Source organism: Hyperoodon ampullatus (assembly GCF_949752795.1).
Source record: "Hyperoodon ampullatus genome assembly, chromosome: 11".
Taxonomy (NCBI): Eukaryota; Metazoa; Chordata; class Mammalia; order Artiodactyla; family Ziphiidae; genus Hyperoodon; species Hyperoodon ampullatus.
The window spans coordinates 75,900,223-75,917,178 of NC_136924.1; the positions used below are offsets into that span (position 1 = coordinate 75,900,223).

General features: G+C 39.4%; 1 protein-coding gene and 1 pseudogene across 2 annotated transcripts in view; one reads left to right on the forward strand and one right to left on the reverse strand.

Moving 5' to 3' along the window:
- The window catches only part of FGD4 (FYVE, RhoGEF and PH domain containing 4), a gene marked incomplete at both ends in the record, with an annotated part of 196,128 nt that overhangs the window by 127,782 nt on the left and 51,390 nt on the right, over nt 1-16,956 (reverse strand). The gene's annotated exons all lie outside the window — the stretch shown is intronic.
- LOC307060644 (small ribosomal subunit protein eS12-like) lies at nt 10,088-10,455 on the forward strand (annotated as a pseudogene). The gene has a single exon. The product of its transcript is annotated as a small ribosomal subunit protein eS12-like (transcript).

A 16,956-nucleotide genomic window follows, 5' to 3' on the forward strand; every position in this document is an offset into this window, starting at 1 on the left:
TATTAGAAACAGAAGGAAGGAGGAGAAATAGAAACTAGAAACAGAAGGAATGAGGTTATAATAAAAAGGCTCAGCTAAGAAAGGTCAACAGTGATTGCACTTAAAGCACAGCTCACTTTCACTGCTCTCAGGGAACACTGCTATGCTATGACTCCTCAGCAAGAAATGCCATTACCTCAAGTAATCGTACTTGGGCCATGAAAATAAGAAAAAGTGTACCTTTGTGCTAAAATCACAGTATGAAACCATTCTAGACAAGAGCCAGGATAATTTTTCAATAATGAGACAAATTACTTATAATTTAGTAGTAAAGAAAGAGACAAATACCAGTTACTTCATCTACTCATATACTTTGCATACTCAAAAATTTCAAATGTTTTTAACCTAAGATATTTCAAAAATGGAAACTGCAAAAACAATACTCACAGCCCCCCATAAAGGATTCCTTTCAAACAACATCCAGCAGTGCCTTTTATTCTTCTGATTAATCATATTTATCTGCTGCTTGTGGAGGAATTCGTTGGATATACAACTTGTAGGTACAATCTATAGGCATTCTGTATTTAGACACCAAACACGCACACATCTTCTGTTCAACATGGTAAAGAACTAACTAAGGGGAAGTGCACCGCTATGTTTCAAAACTCCTCTTCCAGCACGGATGCAGCCTCAAAGAACTACGCAAGTAACGAATTTCAAAATTCCACGAAGGTATTTCAAAATGTGGTGAGAGAACTCTAGAATACTGTGGTAAAATGGGAAGGATGGGGCCAACTACCTGCGATTTTATTGTAGTTAGAGTCTTTAAATTTATAACAAACTATCCTTTAAAACTAGGTCATAAAGAATCTTAGCATATTTTTTCGTGGTCATAAGAAAGTCATAAGAAATGCTGAATAGCAAAACCGTATCCATCTCCCCCCAAGCAAAGGGACCTTCTGTTTCCTTCCCAGGTTACTAGCAATCCCAAATGACTTCTTCATTAAAAAAAAAAAATCAGGATTTTAAAGGAGAGGCACCAATGAGCAAATTTTCCATCCCTGCCATGCTTGAAGAGAAAATTACTAATTAAAGTCAATGTTTTAGATAATGTATCACATAACATAGACTTCTCAAAACATCTAAGGTTTATCACCACATGGATTTAACATTTACATAATAACCCAAATTCTAATTTCCCTTTCATGTGATATTTAGATGGTGTAGTCAGAATCAAACTATAATATCTAGACTCAGTACAACTTTGCAACAGCACTTCTTCAAATTATTGTGTTTCTGAAAGAATAACAAACTGAAAATAGTGTATTACCTTAAAGTACTTGACAGTGCTTGAGGAAATTTTGACAGGTAGAATAAAATAAACATTAATGTAATGAACCAAGAAGTGGAAACATGGAGAAAACTACTTGGAGAAACACATGCTAAAATCACAAAGCCTTAGAAATTTAGAAATCCTCCCTTTGTATGGATAAGAAAACTGAGGCCAGGAGTGTTAAGGTAGGATGGATACGGACATACTGATATTAGGGAGACAAGATATATACATTTCAGATATTCTGATAGATTTTTTTCAGTTCAATTTCCATAGCATTGTATTTCTAAATTAGCTCTTTCTTAAACGTGCTGTCATCCAGTATACTGCTTTCACAGGGTGGTGGTCTTGAGAGCTACTAACTGGCCTGTAACAATCACTTACTATCAATGAATATTGTTATTATAAGCTTTGAAAGCTTACCTCTATGAAATGAAAGGTATAGTAACGAGACATGGCATGTTCATACAGTGTGAGGTATCCAACCGAGGGCTAACGCTTTCCAAACTTCACCAACCCAAGGCAGCATCCCCACCCAGATCAGCTGAGGGCTGAGAGTGTCCTCTGCAGAGTCAGGGTAGGTTTTGCACAGGAAGTGTTGGTGTATGTGCTCAGGCATGAGTGATGAAGTCAAATGAGGACGTCAGCATTTTTGGTTCCTTCTCTCTAGTTCAGAGGAGTACAGCAGGAAACTTCAAACTGACCACACGCCAGTAAACGACTGGCTGAAACTGGAACTGTTCTGCTCTGCTACAGTGTACCAGGGCTGGAAGGATCCACATAAGTATGTTGGCTCTGGTTCTTGACCTCTTTTTCAATGTTTTAGCAGTTTAGCAGGCAAAGAAAAAGAAAATTCATAGGGAACATTTTCTGATAATTTGACATTGTACATTGTAGATTTTTAATATATCTTTATAATTAAGTAAACCCTTTCGTTGTTCATTCAGATATTATGTGAATATAGCTGTAGAAACATGTTACAGGTATTGCACTGAAATAAAATATCATAAATGTGTGCTTTTATTTTTCTTAGTTTTCTGCTTATACTTTGGTCTGCTAGATTTTACAAAAACAGACTTATCCCTCTTGGCTTTAAATCAAGTGATTTTGATCAATTTAGCCACAAATTAAGAACAGCTTTAGGAACCACAATATTAACCAATTTGTTATAAAGCCAAAATTAGTACCCCCCCAAAAAAAACCCATTATTATGTGGCTAAAAATAAATCTTCATAAAAGAGTAAACAAAGCTATTTGTTTGCTCTTAACACCACCGTCATTCCATTCCATGTCTTGATTAAATTAATATTATCATCAGTAATTACAGCTCTGTATTATTATATACCCTTCTCATAACAACCCTAACAAAAAGGCATCAATTAGCCCCATTGTATAGATGGTAAAACTGAGAACTAAAGTTAAATAACTTAGACAGTAACTGGCAGAGCTGCAATTCAAACCCTGGACTTTTAAACTTCAAAACCTGATCTCTAAAATGTAAACTGCCTGCCATTCTCCCAAAGTTTTCCCAAAATTACTAACCTGTGAAAGGATAAGAAAAACTTTTACCCTATGTCTGAGTTTTCTTGACTTTAACTCCCAAACTTGAATACTAAAACTGTTCATGCCTGCTAAAGCAAACTTCCTCTTTCTACTTCATGTGACTCTTGCCATAACTAAATTCCTCAAAACTTTGTATTTAATCTACTTGTAAGTGAAGAGTTTTATACATAGCCTAAAACATTACAATAATTTTAGAATAACTTATCCTATAGTCCACCAGAGCAATAGTCAGTTTTATCTTAATTTGCTTATTAGTTATGAGAATGAGAAGAGTCACTTCCCTCAAGGTCACTTTGAACCAGAAATAGAATTCTGGTTTAAGGTCTGGTCGCTAAACCATGCTTCCTCTGCAATAGTAAGCTACCATTGCTAAACTGGTCACTAAGAAACAGAAAATAACAAAAAATATGGGACGTTTAAAGTATTTTTCCTGCTGATACCTCTTTCCCCTACCTGTCCACCCCTCCTATTTTGCCCATTGCCTATATATTCTATATTGTGATTATGGAAAGAAAGTGCAACTGCCTTGGCAGATAAGGAAAAAAATCTATTCCTATTTCAAACATGAAGCAAATGTTTCATTCCCTTTTCTTATTAAAATATGGGAAATAGCCTCAAAGATCATGGTAGCTTTTAAAAGCATCACATTAAATCCATTTTTTTTCTATTTAAATCTTGCTGGTACATACTAATGTCTTTTGATTTATAAATTTAAGATAGTTCACTAAGAAATGTGTAGGTGCCCACACGTATGGCAAATGGCATTATTGTTTTGTCTAAAGTAGTTGTGCCAATTGAACTTCCTGTGTCGATGGAAATGTTCTATATTTGTGCTATAGTATAAGGTAGCCACATGAGCATTTGAAACATGACTTGTGTGATCAAGGAACTAAAATTTTATTTTAGTTAATTTTAATTTTAAAAGCAACTTGGGGCTAGTGGACCACACATGGCTAAGTCTGGGTATATGTATATATATTTTGAATAAAATATATAAAGTACATAAGTTTATTTTGAAATAATTATTGACTCAGAGGAAGTTGCAAAAATACTACAGAGAAGCCCAGTTTCCCCTAATCATTATGTCATATTATATAACCATAAATACAATACCAAAACCAAGAAATTGACATTTGTACAATGTGTATGTTTAGCTCTATGCCATTTTATCACTTGAGTAGACTTGTGTAACCTCCGCCACAATCAAGATACTGAACAATTCCATCATCATGAAAAGCTCCCTCATGCCACCCCTTTCTAGTCATACCCAACACCATTCTCCTCACCGTCCCTAACCCCTGACAGCCACTAATCTGTTCTCCATATCATGCTGTCATTTACAGAACGCTTTGTAAGTGGAATCATACAGTATGTGACTTTTTGAGATTGGCTTTTTTCACTCAACCTAATGCCCTTGAGATCCATTCAAGTTCTTGTATGCATCAATAGTGTGTTCCTTTGTATTGCTGTGTTGAATTCCATAATGTGGATGTTCCACAATTTAGCCATTCATGTTAATGAACATGAGGTTGTTCACAACTTCGGGCTATTACAAATAAAACTGCTATGAACATTTTTGCACAGGTTTTAGTGTGGATCTAAGTTTTCATTTCCCTGGGATAAATGCTCCAAATTGCAAATGCTAGATTATATGATGAGTGTCCACATGTGCTTATTTTCATTTGTCATCTGTATATCTTTTCTTGGTGAAATGTGTCTTCATGTTGTTTGCCCATTTTCTAATTAGACTGTTTGGGTTGTTTCTGTTGAGGTTTTTTTTTTTTTTTTTTTTTTGCAGTACGCGGGCCTCTCACTGTTGTGGCCTCTCCCGTTGCGGAGCACAGTCTCCGGACACGCAGGCTCAGCGGCCATGGCTCACGGGCCCAACCGCTCCGCGGCATGTGGGATCTTCCCGGACCGGGGGCACGAACCCGTGTGCCCTGCATCGGCAGGCAGACTCTCAACCACTGTGTCACCAGGGAAGCCCTATGTTTTACATTTAAACTGATAACCTATTTTGAGTTAATTTATGGATATATTCTAAGGTTTAGGGTTTTTGGGTTTTCTTTTTTTTTTTTGGTCTATAGATATCCAATTGCTCTAGCACTATTTGTTGAAGAGACAAACTGTATTACTCTTGCAGCTTTGTCAAAAATCAGCTGGCTCTACCTGTGTGAGGCTACTTCTAAGTTCCCTATTCTATTGCATTTATCTATTTGTCTATCCCTCTGGCAATACCATAGTCTTGATTGCTGTAGCCACATAATGTCTTAAAACTGGATAGAGTGATTCTCCCAACATTGTTGTTCTTTCTCAAAACTGTTTTAGCTATTCTAGTTACTCTTTCTATGTAAATTTTAGAATAATCTTATCAACACCTACAAAAATTTTCCTAGAATTTTGATAAGAATTGTGTTAAACCTTTATATTAATTGGGGAGATCATCTTTACTATATTGAGAGTTTTCTAATCCATGAACACAGTATGTCTCTCCGTTTATTTAGATCTTTGATATAATTCATCAGCACTTTATAGATTTCATGGGTATATTTTTTAAAAGCAACCCAAATGAAGAACTAGAAATAGCTTGTAAACGCTACCAAAATAAAAAGTGGTAGTTCAAACAAGTTCTGGGACTCAAAATGATCTTGGTTAACTAGAGTTAAAAATCAAGAATAACACAAGCACAACAAATAAACCCACTGGGGCAAATAAGCAGATTTTGTTGAAAGACTGGCTTTATATAATTTACAAAGAAATGAAAGGGCACCATAGGGCATTTTGCAATTAAAACAATAAACAAGGCAGATTGAAGGTATAAAACAGATAAAGTATCCTCCAATTACATGCAGTACTGTCTTCCTCCCTTTTTTGATTATATTAATTCTATGTATCAAACCTGTGCATTACTTATGCAACAACAGAAGAGAAGGGCTCTAAATTACATAATTTCAAAGGTCCCTTCCAAGTCCTACATTAAATTATTTAACAAATTATATTTTTAAAGAGTTCGTGGTTAAAAAGGTATTATGAATTTTGCTGCTTAGGTATCTATGGAGGGCAGGTCAAGTGGAAAAATAATTCTGTTGAATGTAAATGTATGTAACTATTTGGACAATTTTCTAAAGCTATGGTGAAAAGCGGGATATGAGAAAATCTGAAGGGGATTAAAATTAGTTAGTCCAGAAATGAGTATTCTATGAAAATACCTGGAAGGTAATCAGGAACTTATGTACCTACCCAAGGGAAATAAAGGACAATTTTTAAATACATACAAAAATACATTCTTAACAATTGGAGTTCAAAATAGTGAGACTACAGGAGGCTGTATAAACCCTGAAATAAGTAAGGTCCTATTTAATGACTAGTGAAGTACAGTTGTGAAGACAGGAGAGTACCAAAATAACTCAGCAACCTCCCCCCCCACCCGCCACCAACATTCTACAGGTGTCTAATCCAAGCCTTCAGAAAACCATGCCAAGCTTTCAAATCTGACTGGGAAGGAAGAATTTGAAGACTAGAGAATAAGAAGCAAAAAATAACAGTGACCATTTCCTATTCACCTAAGTGTCCCCAGAATGCTTTACTGGTTCTCACACTCACACTAATTGCTTAATGGATTGATGAGTACCTAAGACACCCCAAAACAAATGGAACTTTAATTTGTAAAGAAACAGAAGATGATATTTTCTGACAACGAAGAGCATAGGCATCATTTTCTAAACTGTTGGTAATGATATCATGCCAGGGAAGTTTGAGGCTGAAGAGTATCAAGGAGAAGTTAGGAACTTCCCTGGTGGCCCAGTGGTTAAGAATCCACCTGCCAATGCAGGGGACAGGGGTTCGAGCCCTGGTCTGGTAAGATCCCACGTGCCACAGAGCAACTGAGCCCGTGTGTCACAACTACTGAGCCTGCACTCTAGAGCCCGTGAGCCACAACTACTAAGCCCACATGCTGCAACTACTGAAGCCTGCGCACCTAGAGCTCATGCTCCACAACAAGAGAAACCACAGCAATAAGAAGCCTGTGCACCGCAACGAAGAGTAGCGCCTGCTTGCCACAACTAGAGAAAACCCGCACGCAGCAAAGAAGACCCAATGCAGCCAAAAATAAATTAATTAAAATAAATAAATTTTAAAAAGAAAAAAAGAATGGTGGACCTTCTGGGCTGGAAAAAAAATTTTTTAAAAAAAGAAGAAGCTAGAAGGATTCCTCATTCAGAATCATAAATACATGTATAATAATCATCTCATCCACACCACCCATTATCTCATTCCTGAATATGTGATTGCACCAGACTTCATAGGGTAATAGGAGAATAAAGAAGAAAAACATAAAAAGAAGAACAAAGGAGAGACAGAAAGAGGAAGCAAATTATTAGTCACACTTGACAACTACTGTGGAAGAGTAAAACTAAAAGCAAGTGAGGGAAACCAATGTTGCCCCAAACATTTTTATAAACAATCAAATTAAGAAAACATGCTCAAATTATTTCAATATTTAACAACTTATCAGTGCTATCAAGATAACGTATTACGAAACCCAAAAGCATGAAATCAAAGCTAAAAAAGGAACTAAAGTTAAAGGTCAAAGATTTAATACCAGTCAGATTATACAAATTTTAAAGCTACAAGATGTATATAAACTCTTTTGAATCACTATTGTAATAGAGCATTAATTTGATTTTAAGAGCTCCAAATTGGATAGTGAAAAATTTACTAATGTAAGTGCTTAACAATTTCAGGAAGTCATTTACTAGCCTGTATGAGCTTACCTAATAGATGATTTGGGTGAATAAGCAAAAGCTTGGGCAACCATCGTCTGTTTTGTCCTCTCTTGCGAATCTGGAAAGAGCTGCACACAAAAGTTCCAAATGATAGAAAACCTTGGGATCCTTTCATCCCATTATTCACCCTCTGCTTTACCACAATCACTTCAACAAAGCATCCAGAGTCCCCCTTTCATTGCACACAACTCTTAAAAAGCATTTTGTCCTTATTTCAAGAAGGGGAATCTTTGGAAGGGGACAATTTCTCTACATGTGGTAACACAGAAGGCAACCTTTACTAAAAATAAACAGGTCAGTGTTAAGACCAAATAAGATACATAAGTGCATTCAGACATCCCTGTCGCATACAAATCCTGATACCAAAGGTGCTTAAGAGTAAATAAATAAATAAATATTGGCTACCCAATGCCTAGTGCAGTGCCTGGCACAGAGTTCATAATTAATAAATATTTGTTAAATGAAAAAAAAAGTATTATTCTGATAAGAAGGATTTTTTTTTTTTTTTTTTTTTGCGGTATGTGGGCCTCTCACTGTTGTGGCCTCTCCCGTTGGGGAGCACAGGCTCCGGACACACAGGCCCAGCGGCCATGGCTCACGGGCCCAGCCGCTCCGCGGCATGTGGGATCTTCCCAGACCGGGGCACGAACCCGTTTCCCCTGCATCGACAGGCGGACTCTCAACCACTGCGCCACCAGGGAAGCCCAGAAGGAATTTTTTTTAAACATCATTATTGGAGTATAATTGCTTTACAATGGTGTGTTAGTTTCTGCTGTATAACAAAGTGAATCAGCTATATGTATACATATATCCCCATATCCCCTCCCTCTTGCGTCTCCCTCCCACCCTCCCTATCTCACCCCTCTAGGTGATCACAAAGCACCAAGCTGATCTCTCTGTGGATGAGAAGGAATTTAAAAATTAATTCTACCCCCCAAAAATGACTTTTGTCCACCAGTAAAATATAACATTTAAAATTTTCACAGATATTGAAATGCTCTTTATATATAAAAGTTTTCGGGCTTCCCTGGTGGCGCAGTGGTTGAGAGTCCGCCTCTGATGCAGGGGACACGGGCTCGTGCCCCGGTCCGGGAAGATCCCACATGCCGCGGAGCGGCTGGGCCCGTGAGCCATGCCGCTGAGCCTGTGCATCCGAAGCCTGTGCTCCACAACGGGAGAGGCCACAACAGTGAGAGGCCCGCGTACTGAAAAAAAAAAAAAAAAAAGTTTTCTTTTAACCTTCTTCCAGAGCTTACAACCTTACTTCAAATAATAAACAATTACTTTTCACCATCTCATAACTTGAGCCAAGAGTGCCTTTTCAGTACTGTCAAAAAAAACCCTAACAGAGTAGAGTGGATTCATGACAGCCACATATTCTCTGTCACTACTCCCACCAAGAGATGGGGTCTATTTTGCCACCTCCTTGATTCTGGATTGGGCCTATGACTGTCCAAAGGAAAAAGGGCAGAAATGACATTGTACCAATCCTGTACTAAATCTTTAAGAAGGCTGGCAACTTCTGCCTCCTTCATTTTGGAGTCCAGCTGCCATGCTGTGAGCAGGTCCAAAAGCCACATGAAATGAGAAAGACCCACATGGAAAAGAAGAAATGCCCAGCTGACAGCACCTACTTGCCAGGCATGAAAATGAGCTATCTTGAAAATAAATCCTACAGCCCTAATCAAGTTCTCTCAGCTGACAGCACACAGACTGTGAGATAAGGTGAGCTGCCCTTATCAAACCCTACCAAATCCCAAAATTGTGAGCAAAAACACCACTGTTGTTTTAAGCCACTAAATTTGGAGGTGATTTGTTATGCAGCAATAGATAACTGAAACAAAATTTGGTACCAGAAGTGGGGTTCTGCTGTAACAAAAACCTAAAATATGTACTGGCTTTGGATCCACGTGGTGGGCAGAAGCTGGAAGAGTTTTGAGGAGATTGCTAATAAAGATTTGAAAAAGTGAAGAAATTTATCAGTGCCTGAAGAAAAGGGACCCAAGTTACGTACTGTGAGAACAATTAGCAAACCATTGCATGCAGTGATGTGGAAGGTGGAAATGGTACCTAATGAACTCAATGATCTGACTAAGGAAAATTCAAGGAAGAAAGTTGAAAGTATCAACTGATTCATTTTAACTGCCTATGTAGTGAGATGAACTAAAACAGGCACTGTTTGGTTCCTTTTCAAACAGAATTTAGAGGAAATATAAAGGGGTCAGATTTGATGGGTTCAAAAATAAAACCATTGCTCATTTCAACATCTTAGCAAAAAATAAGCTCAAAGTAAGAAATGGCTCCAGGCAGCTCTTTCCCTGCTGTGGCAGAGTCCGGCAGAGGTGGAGGCTCGGGTGCATTCAAGATTCAGCTCCACCCATAAGCCACTGCCATAGCCACCACCATAGCCGAGAAAAGCACTGCTGCCAGAGGTGTAATGGATGTTAATACTGCTCTGCAAGAGATGCTGTAAGACGCCCTCATCCACGATGGCCTAGCATGTGGAATTCGTGAAGCTGCCAAAGCCTCAGACAAGCTCCAAGCTCATCTTTGTGTGTTTGCATCCAACTGTGATGAGCCTATGTAAGTCAAGTTGGTGGAGGCCCTTTGCGCTGAGCACCAAATCAACCTGATTAAGGTTGATGACAACAAGAAACTAGGGGAATGGGTAGGTCTCTGTAAAATTGACAGGGAAAACCCCGTAAAGTGGTTGGTTGTGTGGTGGTTAGGGACTATGGCAAACAGTCTCAGGCCAAGGATGTCATCGAGAAGTACTTCATATGCAAGAAATGATCAAATTTAAAAAAAGGGCTCTTGGGAGTTCCTGGTGGTCCGGTGGTAAAGAATCTGCCTTACAATGCAGGGCATGTGGGTTCGATCCCTGGTCACGGAACTAAGATCCCACATGCCGTGGGGCAACTGAGCCAGCGCTCCACAACTACTGAGCTCGCAAGGCTCAACTATAGAACCCGTGTACCGCAACAAAAGATCCCGTATGCCTCAACGAAGATTCCATGTTCCACAACACCAATGCAGCCAAAAAGACCCGATGCAGCCAAAAATATAAAAATAAAATAAATAAATAAATAATAAATCTTAAAAAAAAAAAACAACTGGGCTCTTGTGGGAGGGAGGGAGGGAGGGAGGGAGGAATGGCTCAGGGCAAAGATCAAATCCTGCATTGTCAGTAAAATGTGGCCTTGAGGATGTGGTTGTACAACCCTTTGTTGACCCCTCATAAAGATTTTAGGTTCCTCATAGACTTTTTCCTTTAGACCAGTGGTTCTAAAATTTTGTGTACACACTTCTAGGTACTCATGTCCTTGTAGATAGAGTCCCTTCCCACACTGACTCTGGGCTGAGCCTATTACTGCTTAGACCATTAGAATAGGACAGAAATGATGCAGTGCCAATTCTGGGCCCAGACCTTATTTGGTTGGGCAGCATCTATTTCTTCCATTTTGGAACCCAGACACCTCAGGTGACCTAAGCAGCCACTGGGTCCTAGCTGAGCTCCTATCCAAACCTCAGAGGACCACAGCCTTTCTAGCAACCAGCTGACAGGGCATGAAAACAGACTCCCTGGTCAACCCACTGAACCACAAATAACAAACTGCTGCTTTAAGCTACTAAGTTTTGGAGTGGTTTATTACACTACAATAAATAACCAAAACACAGGTCCCTTTTAGTGGTATTTTAAACTTCACTTCTCTCTAGTCATGACAGACTAGAAAATTATGAAGAAATGTAACGGAAACTTTTTGTTCTAAAAATTTAATGTCCAGCATGGATAGACCTAGAGATTATCATACTAAGTGAAATAAGCCAGACAAAGACAAATATCATATGGTATCATTTATATGAAGAATCTAAAAAAAAAAAAAAAAAAGATACAAATGAACTTATATACAAAACAGAAATAGACCCACAGACATAGAAAACAAACTTATGGTTACCAAAGGGGAAGCGGGGGGTGATAAATTAGGAGTTTGGGATTAACATATGCACACCACTATGTATAAAATAGACAACCAACAAGGGCTTACTGTATGGCACAGGGAAGTATACTCAATATTTTTCAATAACCTATAAGGGAAATGAATCTGAAAAAGAACATATGTGTATATATACACATGTGTGTATATATATATACATATATATATGTGTATATATACATATACATATGTGTATATATATATATAACTGAATCACTTCGCTGTACACCTTAAAATAACACATTGCAAATCAACTATATTTCAATTTTAAAAATATAGATATTATACCTAGGATCAATTTAACCATCATTTAAGCAAATGAAACATACCTTCTAAGTCTCAGGAAACTTTTTTTAGAGTCTATCTTACAGACAGGTCTTAGAGTCTAAGCCACTAATAATGACAAAAACTTAATAGTTTCCATTTTCAGTAGAAAACAATAAGCACCTACACAGGCCATCAGGGAGGACTGACCAGGGAAGGAGATCTTAGCAAGGCATACCAGGGGTACAGACAAAGCTGAGGAAGGGCCCTGTGTATCAGATAAATTCACAATAGGAATTCGGAAATCAGCAGGGGATACACAGACACCAAACAATCTGTGGTAACAGCCAGGGAATCCTCATGGCACAGTCACAAGAGTGAAGATGGCAGGTCTTCCAAAGCCTGTTGTTATGGCAACCAGCAAAGATTTTTAACATCAGAAACTCCAATAAGAATTTGTAAGCTCTGCTTTCCCTTGTGTTGATGCAGTTGCTACCCGTCTGCTTAGCTCCTTTGGATTTAAAGAGCCCTAAATGTCTGAGCCATCACCACTCTTTCAGTCCATCCTATGGATGACCATGATGGCATATAGGGAGCCTAGAGGCTTTCTGCATCTTGAGAATAGGGACAATAATAGTAAATCCCTCATAAGATGGTAGCATTATTCTTCTAATTTTCACAGAACAGTGCTTAGAAGAGTTCTAGGCACATAGTAAACTCTCAATATGTTACACTATCAACAAATTACATTTGGTAAATTTGTTCAATTACAAGTGCAACTGCCCTAAAAACAATAACTTTCAAAGAAAAAAAATTAAAAGAATATCAACTCATAAGCCTATTAATAGGGAACTGGTTTAAACAAATCATAGTACCGCTATAAAGTGAAACACTATGCTGCTTTAAAAGAGATAATAAATAAAATAAAAGAAGAGGATTTTTAAACATTTGATGTGGGAAATTTCTAATATAAGTGAAAAACCAAGTTGAAAAAAACATATAATTCCACTTTTAAAGTAAGTATGTACTGTTGTATATGCACAGAAAAGAATCTGTTAGAAGCCACCAGACTAAACAGACACCACAATCTGGGTGGGAATTCCACTTTCTACACAATATATCACTATAACATTTGTTGCTGTTGCTGTCTTTTAACAGTAAGCACAAATGACTCTTATAATCAGAAAAACATTAATGTAAAGGCACACAGATCCTTCTTAAAACAAAGAATGCTTTTACCTGAATTTGTTCACAAGTTTTCAGTGCTCATTCTTATTCAGCACACAAGCAGCTCAGGTCTGTTTTTAGAACTGTGTCAGAAGCTGCTATATGAGCTGTTTCCTGTACTGGGCAGCTATTTTTAATTAATGAACATTTTGTTGTTAAGAGTTCACTGGAAAAATAGAAACACCACCATTGCTGCAAGTTAAACTAAAGAAAGGCTTATTCTCTAAAATAAAATGAAAGGTTTAAGTTATAAAAAAAGTATTCCACTTTAAAAAGTATTAAGGTATACAGTATTTAGTATTAAATATTTCCACTGTGATAAATTAGTTTCATTTAAAAATTCCTGAAGGAGATCTAATTCTATTTACTTAGTTTCTCCTAAAAAATAATATAGCAGGGCTTCCCTGGTGGCGCAGTGGTTGAGGGTCCGCCTGCCGATGCAGGGGACGCGGGTTCGTGCCCCGGTCCGGGAGGATCCCATATGCCGCGGAGCGGCTGGGCCCGTGAGCCATGGCCGCTGAGCCTGTGCGTCCTGAGCCTGTGCTCCGCAACGGGAGAGGCCACAACGGTGAGAGGTCCGCATACCGCAAAAAAAAAAAAAAAAAAAAAAAAAATAATAATAATAATAATATAGCATTCTTCATATAGTGGGGACTCAAATCTGAGCTGTGGAAAAATCAGAGGTAAGAGAAAAGAGGATGAATACAGAAATAGAATAAGATTTCTTTCAAACCAAATATTTATTAAGCAACAATATGCAAAATGCTGCCCTATACTGACTAGAGAAAGTAAAATTGTGGTTACTCTGTCAGTATGAACAGCAACAAAATCACCCTGTCCATTTTATTATTTTCTCCCAAGGTTTATATGAGATAATATGGCTCAAAAGATAGCTGCTATGTAAACAAATAATATTTTTCATCTATTCAGTTGTTCAACCCATGGGTCACATAGCACCACAAGGAGTCCTCTGGAGAGCCAGCAGCAGTGAGAGTTGGTGAGAATTCAATGGCTGGGTAGCAGAACAAGAATTCCCAGGTCCCACCCAAGCCATCCTCCCATAGGATGAAGATGGGATTTTCCTGTAAACCTAAGAGAAGGTTCTAAGAAGGCCTCACTGCACTGGGTATGATTATGTGCAGTCCAGTCCCAAAAAGAAAGGTTTATTGTTCTCTTGCCAACCTATAATCCTCACGACAGGTGGCAATCTACCCAATTATGCTAAACTCTACACACACCCTCTTCACTCACCACATCCCTAAATTCCGTGCATTTGTAAACTGCTTCAGAATTTTTTAAGTGCTTTCTTATCCATTAATTTGATTCAGAAAGGTTATAAGATTTCTTCCTAGTGTGTTTAGTTAAAATTGCTTGCATTTGAGAAAAGTTCTGAGAATGGGATAGGTTCAACGTCTGGCTCCCAAGGGGTGGTGAGGGCTCCCAATATCCTCTAAGGAGGCCTTGCTTTAGCATGTCCCATGGCGGGGTGGGGGTGGGGGGGTATTAATACTATGCATCAACTTAGAGGGTGTTTTGGATAACATAAACATTTAAACCAGTGAACTGTGAGTAAGTAGACTGACTTGCATAATGTGGGTGGGCCTCTTCCAATCACCTAACAGCCTGAATAGAACAAAAAGACTGACCTCGGGCTTCCCTGATGGCGCAGTGGTTGGGAGTCAGCCTGCCAGTGCAGGGGACACGGGTTCGTGCCCCGGTCCGGGAGGATCCCACGTGCCACGGAGCGGCTGGGCCCGTGAGTCATGGCCACTGAGCCCGCGCATCCGGAGCCTGTGCTCCGCAACGGGAGAGGCCATGGCAGTGAGAGGCCCGCGTACCACAAAAAAAAAAAAAAAGACTGGCCTCCCTGAGCAAAAGAGAATTCTTCAGCAGACTGCCTATGGACTCCATCTGCACCACTGGCTCTCCTGGGTCTCTGCCTATTGGCCTTTGGACTGGAGCTGCAGCACCAGCTCTTCTGGGTCCCAAGCCTGCCAACCGACACCGCAGACTTGGACTTGCCAGCCTCCATAAACACATGAGCCAATTCCTTATAATATATATGTGTATAAACACAACCTATTAGTTCTGTCTTTCTAAAGACTCCTGACTAACACAGAGGGTCCTGTAGTTTAATAACTACACAGGAAGATTCACTAAATGAGGGACAAGTGCCTTCTCCTGACTAGGGGCTGCCTGACCTTTCTCCCTACCATGGTGCTCTCCAGAAAACCATACTATTTAGGGATGCATGAATATGCCTGGAATGGATACACACCTTACTATTCCTTACTTACTAGATTCCTGAGAAATGAGTCCTGAAAGCAGTTCACACTCTGCTCAAAGCTTAAAAACACAAATATAATATAAAAATCACATAATTAGGGCTTTCCTGGTGGCGCAGTGGTTGAGAGTCGCCCTGTCGATGCAGGGGACGCGGGTTCGTGCCCCGGTCTGGGAGGATCCCACATGCCGCGGAGCGGCTGGGCCCGTGAGCCATGGCTGCTAAGCCTGCGCGTCTGGAGCCTGTGCTCCGCAACGGGAGAGGCCACAACAGTGAGAGGCCCGTGTACCGCAAAAAAAAAAAAAAAAAAAAAAAAAAATCACATAATTAGCTAGACAAGTCTCAGCAATGACCTGCTGAGGTCATTGTGGGAATGAGAGTAAAAGAAAAAAGGTAAAGGTGACAGTGTAGGAAGTGTACAGTGATGTCTGATTCGGGGCATCACACACATTATTCTCCCTTATAAGTGACTGAATTATTCATGCCTGCCTCAAAACACCTCAATATTATCAAATATCTACCTAAATAGTCATGGAACTTCTCTATCCAGTTCTCAAACCTTCACCAACATTTACCATGGGTCACTTGCTTAGCTAGACAAATGTACCACTTGTGGTTACGGTTCATCCTAACTTCCCGGATCCTCCTGAGGCTGTCTAGTCTGGCCCACCCTCTGCAGGCAGCAGCACCACAGGGGAGCCCTTTACCTCAGTCCTCTGATCTCTGACAGAGCTACTTCTACTTCTTGAGCTCTACTTCTGGCCGTCCCACTCATCGTCCCATGAAGGTAGTTCTTACAGCCTACCCTGACAATTTACGTATTTGCACTTACTTTTCCCTCATCAAACCAATATTTTGAAATATTTTTGCATATAAGCTTTTAAAAAATATACTTTCTTTCACTTTCTATTGTCTTTACCTCCTTGTCTTTGCCTCTCGTTTCACAATGTATCCTTCCCCATGGCCACTATACCTCTCCAGCTTTAATTCCCTCCACAAAGTAGAGCTGTAGGTAGAACAGATATTATCACACAATTTAGAGGTGAGGACATAGGCAAAAAGAGATGAAATGACTGGTACAAGTTCAGACTGTAAATTAATGGTAAAACTACAATCAGGACCCATTTTCTATTAACTCTTAGCTTAATGTCTGTTACACAGGATGGCAATACCACAGTTATTAAAAGCACCAGATCTCAAGTCAGATTATACCTGCTCCACTACTTATCAAACTGTGACCCTCACTATTTTTTTTTTTTTTTTTTTTGGCTGTGCTGGGTCTTCGTTGCTGCACGTGGGCTTTCTCTAGTTGTGGCGAGCGGGAGCTACCCTTCATTGCTGTGCGCGGGCTTCTCACTGCGGTGGCTTCTCTTGTTGCGGAGCACGGGCTCTAGGTGTGCGGGCTTCAGTAGTTGTGGCACACAGGCTCAGCAGTTGCAGCTTGCAGGCTCTAGAGTGCAAGCTCAGTAGTTGTGGCGCACATGTTTAGTTGCTCCGCGGCATGTGGGATCTTCCCTGACCAGG